The sequence below is a fragment of the Mauremys mutica genome, unplaced genomic scaffold, assembly GCF_020497125.1.
Source record: "Mauremys mutica isolate MM-2020 ecotype Southern unplaced genomic scaffold, ASM2049712v1 Super-Scaffold_100314, whole genome shotgun sequence".
Taxonomy (NCBI): domain Eukaryota; kingdom Metazoa; phylum Chordata; order Testudines; family Geoemydidae; genus Mauremys; species Mauremys mutica.
The window spans coordinates 398304-405878 of record NW_025423311.1 but is presented as its reverse complement, the minus strand read 5'-3'; the positions used below and the strand labels follow the sequence as shown (position 1 = coordinate 405878).

General features: G+C 55.8%; 1 long non-coding RNA gene across 1 annotated transcript; it reads left to right on the top strand.

Annotated features, from left to right (window-relative positions):
- The first annotated feature begins 646 nt into the window (after positions 1–646).
- Positions 647–2362, top strand: LOC123360829. Its single transcript, XR_006576070.1, has 3 exons — positions 647–705; positions 1144–1264; positions 2224–2362. It is a non-coding gene; the product is annotated as an uncharacterized LOC123360829 (long non-coding RNA).
- Positions 2363–7575: the final 5213 nt, after the last annotated feature.

Here is a 7575-nt window from a genome sequence, read left to right as displayed (position 1 = left end):
AGGAGAGAGACTTTACCTAGGTGAAGTGCTGATTGACAGCCGAATGCATTACACCCTGCCTGGCAGGAAAGGTCCATCCACACCAGAGAGACTATTATGGGATGTTAAAGAAGACACAAGACTGTTGTTGTGCTCTTGACTTCCCATTAGCTGAGTTGACAGTTCAGAGCACATGGCAGGAAGGGGATGAAAAACCCCACACAGAAGGAACTGATTATCTGTATGCTGCTTGGACTCTGGGGGGCAAAGTTCCTAGGCATAAGCACGAGATCCCCAGCTGCTTAGCCGGGATTAGTCCTAAAGAATTTGCAGAGCTTGCTTATTAGAGAAGCTTCTATTACCTTTTGAAATGTAAGACTGTAACTTGTCTGCATCTGGATGATTAGTTGCTGTGACACGGCAAGGCCAGATGGCTATAGGAAAGTAGTGAGAAACAGGTATGTTAGCCCCAGGCTAAACAAATCCCTGTTACCATGGTAACCAAAATGACAGTTGCTCCAGGTTAATCAAGACACCTGGGGCCAATTAACATCCTTCCAGAAAGCCGTGGAGACAGCTAGGTTGACTGGGACCCCTGAAGCCAATCAGGGGCTGGCTGAAACTAGTTAAAGAGCTCCCAGTTAGGCAGGTGGGTGTGCAGAACAGGAGCTGTGGGAGCGACTGAGCAGTACACACCAGATCAGGCACAAGGAAGGAAGCCCTGAGGTAAGGGTGAAGTGGAGCCTGAGGAAGTGGGGGTGCTGTGGGGAAGTAGAACAGGGAATTGTATGTGTCCTGTTTCTAAAAGGTCAGATACCACAGCTGATACTATTAGGGTCCCTGGGCTGGAGCCTAGAACAGAGGGGGGTCCTGGGCTCCCCCCTTTGCTCCCCTGATTAATCACTGAGACTGGGAGACAACAGAGACTCTGCGAGGGAGGGGAGCTTTGCCTCCCCTCCCTCACTGGCTTACGATGAAAATGGCTCAGTGGGCTGTGACCCTTGTCCCTAGAGAGAAGGGCTACGTGGAGGGTCACAGTGAGCCTCTGAGGCTAGCGAAATCCACCAGGAAATGCAGGGCCCATGGAGACAAGGACAGAGCTTTGTCACACTGCTTTAACTTTGTAAACAACTCTCATTTCCTTTCAAATAAATCTTAATACAGGTTGTGACAGGACTGGCTACAAGTGTTGTCTTTGCTGGGAGATCCAAGCGTCATTTGACCTAAAGGAAGTGACTGGTCCTTTGGGCCTGGCAGTAACCTGAACATTGCTGTGACTCGTGGGGTAAGGCAGTGGTTCTCAACCATGAGTCTGGGGCCCCCTGGGGGGCCATGAGCAGCTTTCAGGGGGCTGCCAAGCAAGGCCGGCATTAGACTCGCTGAGGCCCAGGGCAGAAAGCTGAAGTCCCAGCGCATGGGGCTGAAGTTTGGGCCCCTGAGCCCCACCCCCAGGGCTGAAGCCAAAGGCGAAGCAATGTAGCTTTGTGGGGGTCTGGGGCCCCAGGAAGTTGCTCTGTTTGCTACCCCCTAACACCAGCCCTGGCTGTGATGTTATTAATATAACCTGTGACTGTGTAGTTCATTGGTGCAACCACTTATATATTTGCAGCAAATGTTGTACAACGGTTGGCGTGTAAGGTGCCTATGAAAAGGTTATAATTTGCTCCTGATGATGATGATACTACCTGTGTGGGTGTATCATTTTTGCAGTCAAAGTTATGAATATTGGCTACGTTCTTGTACATCAGTGTGTTTTGATTCTGAAGTAGCCTTAGTAAAGCATTAGGTCAGCTTCTTCAGAAAGGAATTTGCAAATCAAGTGCCCAATCAAGAAACACTTAAAGGACCTTGGGGAAACTCCAATGCACATACCCTGGTGGGCCGGGCCAGTTTCTTTACCTGCCACGTCCGCGGGTTCGGCCGATTGCAGCTCCCACTGGCCGCGATCTGCCGTTGCAGGCCAATGGGGGATGCAGGAAGCGGCGCAAGCTGAAGGATGTGCTGCCTGCCACTTCCCACTGCCTCCATTGGCCTGGAGTGACAAACTGTGTCCAGTGGGAGCCACGATTGGGCAAACCTGCCAACATCGCAGGTAAACAAACCGGCCCGGCCTGCCAGGGTGCTTACCCTGGTGAGCCGTGTGCCAAAGGTTGCTGATCCCTGAGCTAAAATATTTAAGAGACAAGTCAGTTGAAAATATAGTGGTGCAAGAACAAAGTAACATCGCTTCCCATTGTTACACAGCTTCCAGCTGCTGGAGGCTGCAATCCCCTGTCGTTAACATGGTTATTGGACTGAAATCTGCCCTTGGCCAGTCAGAGACAGACACGTACCTGTGTCGCTCCCCAGCTCCCGTTGCAGCGTCTCTAGGGGAAGGAGAAGATGGGAGAGGTGAGAATTCAGGCCCTCACATTCATGGAGAAACCCCCATTGCTTCTTAATGGAACTGCTGTTAACGACGAGATGGTGACAGAGATCAGAGGCCGATAAGGCAGCCGCTGCAGACAGAGCCAGCCCCACGGGGCTGCTCCATGGGGAAGGGCGACTCGCTGAGCTGGGCTGTGAGATGGAGCCCAGGATCAGTGACATCACTAGAGTCCCCGACTCCTCCCCAGGGTCAGGGTCGCTCTAACCAGAGGAGACGCCACCCCCAGACTCCAACTCACCTTTGAATCCCAGCAGCACCTCCTGCAGCATGGCACTTTGCAGAGAGAAATCGCTGAGTCTCTTCTCCAGCTCCGCAAACGACGGCTCTGGCTTCCGAAACGTCCCGTCCTCCCTGCTGGGGAAAGGAGGGGTGAGAAATAGGCCTGAGCCCCAGACCCTGAGCCCAGCAACCCCCAAACTTCACGAAACCTGGATCTGAGCTTTGTAGCCTGAGATAGTCAATGTCAGGGTGAGTCACCTCAGCCCTGTGCTCCCCAGAGAGACGGGAAGTGGGGAGACACTCGAGCAAGGAACGGAGACATTGTTCAGGGGCTTTCTCAGGGACGCTCTGGTTCTGGGGGGGGCAGAGCCACCCCCTATGCTGGGTTACGGCAGTAACAAGGGGCACCAGCACGGGGATCATGTGGAAGGGAGGAGACACAGACCAAACAGTGGGCAGGTCCTACATGCTGACAGTGGCCACAGACAGAGCCTAGGGCTCCAGCAAGGAATGAACGTGGGCCCTTTAATGCCAAAACCCCCAAAACCTTCAGCTGAAGCAGTAACCCTGGGGCGTCCAGCTCCTTTGGGAGAGAAGCCCACATTGCCCTGTCCTTTACGGCCAGTGGCCAGGGCATCAGGTTAGGACTCTGTGCCCTGCTCCATTCACAGCAGAACACCCACTGCTCTCCATGGGACACCCACGTACGAAGAACAAGGGGGGAATCTGCCCTTCATATGGGAAATAAAATTTTAGTTCTTAGTATTTTGCCAAGTCTTTGTCTGTCACTCTCAGTGTCACTCAGGAGGAAAACAGCCCCCTCCTGGACACCCTGTAGGGCCCTGCTGGTTCTTCCCTGTGTTTCCCTGCCTTTCCCACCCTCCTTTCCCCATTTCTCTCTCGCTTCCTTGTCCTTGTATCTCTCCTCTGTTCTTCCCTCCCTACAGCAACCCCCTATTCCCACCCCACAAAGGCTTCACTCCCGCCCCCTCCCTGTTCCACCTGCTCGAGTGATCAGCCAGGAAACACTCCTGCCATTTCAGTTGACACCCCGCTGACATTAACAGGGGACAGGAGAGTTCACGCTCTCAGAGCTACGGCTTCAGGCTGCTGGCAGCCCCAGCAAGGCAACACTGTCTCCGTTTACACTGGGGAGGTGCTGCGGGCCGGCAACTCACTTTAACAAATGCGAAAGCTGAGATGCTGCGCCCTCTGAGTACGTGACGCGGCCATGTCAGTCCAGGAGACAGGCCTGGTCTGTCCCATCGGCCCTGGGTCTAGCAGCCCTGCTGTGACCTCATGAGCAACCAGCAGGGCCGGCTCCAGACCCCAGCGCGGCAAGCACGCACGTGGGGCGGCATTTGCCGGCAGGGGCGGCAGGCTGGGCCGGTGGACCTGCCGCAGTTATGCCTGCGGGAGGTCCACCGGGACAACCAGACCTGCCGCAGGCATGACTGCGGACGGTTCGCTGGTCCGCGGCTCGGCTGGACCTCCCGCAGGCATGACTACGGAAGCTCCACTGGAGCCGCCGGACCAGCCAACCGTCCGCAGCTGCGGGAGGTCCAGCCGAGCCGCGCGACCAGCGGACCCTCTGCACTCATGCGCGCGGGAGGTCCGCTGCTCCCAGGGCTCCGGGGCGTCTCCCGTGCATGACTGCTTGGGGCGGCCGAATATGTAGAGCCGCCCCTGGCGACCAGACAGTAACCGGCTCGTCTCCTACCCGAGTCAGCCACTAGGGGAGACAGAATCACACGCTCCCAGGGCAGGGGGCAGCTTCCTACTCAGTGCAGTTATCAAACCTAACGGCCCATTGGGGGGAGCGAAATGGAGCCCAGAACTTACCTGCCCCCAGCGCTCCCAGCACCCTAAAAAGGAGAGAAAGAGGAGGCCGTCAGGGGGAGTGTCCCTGGGTGGGGAGGCCTCCTGCTCTGCAGGGGTCACCACTGAAGCCTCGGGCAGTAGGGGAATTTCAGGTTTACATTCCCAGAGCAGCTGCCCCCCACCAGGGACTTTCCCCTACCAGCCCCAGCAATCCCTGCGGGCAGGTCCCACTGTGGAAATCTTCTCCCCAGGCACTTTACAGGCAGAAGATATTTCTCTGCATTGAGAATCAAATTCCCCCCAGTGCTGAGAGACCCAGAAGGCCCCTGGCCCCACTAAACCCATTAACCTGCAGTGACAGGGGCCTTAGCCCTGGCTCAGGACCTCAGCATGTTGGGGGAGGGGATTTCACCCTCCAAGTGCAAATGCAGAGAGACATTTCCAGGAGAGAAGGTCTTGGGGCTGCAGCATCCAGGACTCCCAGGGCCCATCCCTGGCGCCGCTGCCAGACTCACTGGGTAACCTTGGGCAGGGCTCTGCCCCTCCCTCTGCCTCACTTTCCCCTTTTGTCCCAGAGGGATAATGCCCCTGACCCCACTCTGTAAAGGGCTTTGGGGTCTAGGGCTCAGAAGCGCCTAGAGAAACGCTGCGTATGATCATTGCAATGACAGCCTGACCTGCAGGGGTTGGCTCAGCGGCTGCTGCCCCTTCTCTCCTCCCCTCTCGCTGAACAGGGAAATCTCCCAGGACAGGCTGCAGATGCCCTCATCCCTTCGCTGGACAATGGCTCTCTCTAGCTCCTCCAGCCGGGACAGCAGCCACTGCTCCTGCTCATCCAGAAACCCTCGCAGCTCCTGCCACTCCCAGACGATCTTCTGCCTCTCGGCTGCCGTCTGTTTCTGCAACAGGGAGAGGGCGGCTCAGTAACAGGGGAACATAGAACATAAGAACGGCCAGACTGGATAAGACCAAAGGCCCATCTAGCCCGGTATCCTGTCTTCTGACAGTGGCCAATGCCAGGTGCCCCAGAGGGAATGAACAGAACAGGGAATCATCAAGTGACCCATCCCCTGTCGCCCATTCCCAGCTTCTAGCAAACAGAGGCTAGGGACACCATCCCGCTCATCCTGGCTAATAGCCCCTAAGGGACCTGTCCTCCATGCACTTCTCTAGTTCTTTTTAGAACCCTGTTAGTGTCTTGACCTTCACAGCATCCCCTGGCAAGGGGTTCCCCAGGTTGACTGTGTGTTGTGTGAAGAAATACCTCCTTTTGTTTGTTTTAAACCTGCTGCCTATTCATTTCATTGGATGACCCCTAGTTCTTGTGTTATGAGGAGGAAATAACACTTCCTTATTTACTTTCACCACACAAGTCATGCTTTTATAGACCTCTACCATATCCCCCCTTAGTCGTCTCTTCTCCAAGATGAACAGTCTCAGGCTTTGTCTACACTGGCACTTCTCTCCTGCCAACAAAGAGCAGCTACACTGCGCGCCTGGCAGCAGAACGGCTGTAGCGGCACAGTCGTGTGGCTAAAAGCTGCGGAGTGTAGCCATAGCCTCAGTCTTATTAATCTCGCCTCATGCGGAAGCTGTTCCATATCCTTCATCATCTTTGCTGACCTTCTCTGAACCTTTTCCAATTCCAATATATCTTTTTTGAGATGGGGCGACCAGATCTGCACACAGTATTCAAGATGTGGACATACCATGGATTTATATAGAGGCAATAGGATATTTTCTGTTTTATTGTCTATCCCTTTCCTAATGATTCCCCACATTCTGTTTGCTTTTTTGACTGCTGCTGCAGATTCAGTGGATGTTTCCAGAGAACTATCCACAGTGACTCCAAAATCTCTTTCTTGAGCGGTAACAGCTAATTTAGACCTCATCAGTTTATGTGCATTTGATATTATCTTTTCCAATGTGCCCTATTTTGCATTTATCAACATTGAAATTTATCTGCTCCATAACAGGGGAAAATCATGAATGCACCTGGGGGTGGGTGTCAGAGTTATTTACCAGAACACAAGATCTCTGGTGGTGGGGGATGGGAAGTTCATTTATCCCGGGAAGGGAGGAGGGATCAGGGCCGGGGTGAGCTGTACATCACCTACAGGAGGGACACTTCTCCCCAAAACCTCATCAACGTGCACTGAGCCAAATCCTCCACCTCTGCAGCCCACATTTCATCTCCTTCCTCCCCATCCCCCCAGGAGCTAGAAAGGATCCCTGGTCACTGTGACATCCAGACAGCCCGTGGGCAGGGGCTCCGGGCTAACACAGACTGACCCTCTCCTGCCCAGCAGCCTCCTGCATCCTAAGGGCATCACGTTACCCCCGTGTCTGACCCTGCAGGCTCCCTGGGCTCCAGCGGGGATGGGTCCCTGGCTGAGGCTGGCAGGGTGGGCCCTGCATTTACCAGGTCATTCTTATGCCAGGCAAACCTAAGTGACGGGGGGCTCTGGGCACCTACCAGCAGCTCCTCACTCTGCTGCTCCTCCTCGGCTTTGGCTGCTTCTCTCTCTATTCCCAGAGGGGCCAGATGCTTTTGTGGGGCCTCCTGGAAGAAGCAGGGGAAGGAGGATTAGAAACTGCTGCAAACCTCCCAGCTGCCAGATTTCAGGGCCCGTCCTGCCCTGCAGACGCCTGTGCAGGGTCCCTGGGACTCAGACTGAGAGGAGCTGGTGAAACAGGGAGCAGCTTTTCCAGAGGAAACGCAGGGCCCCAGGCTGCAGTGCCAGGGGTGCAGCCCAACCCCCAGCTCCCCGGGGCCTCACCCACATCCCAAGCAGCCAACTTCAGACAGTCCCCCACTTTCCCCAGCGCCAGCCCCCAAAGCTCCCGCAGGGCCAGATCTGAACATGGAGCCCCCCAAACATCCCCCAGCCCTGACCCCCCAGCACACCCCAAACTCCCAGCTCCCTCCAGCCACCAGCCGCTCCCCCCCAGCCCTGACCCCCCCAGTGCATCCCAAACTCCCAGCTCCCCCACAGCCCCATCCCCAACCGCTCCCCCCAGCCCTGACCCCCGCAGTACACTCCCAGCTCGCCCACAGCCCCCATCCCCAGCCGCCCCCCCTGCCCGGCTCTGACACCCCAGATCTGCCCCCAGGCCCAGCCTGGGCT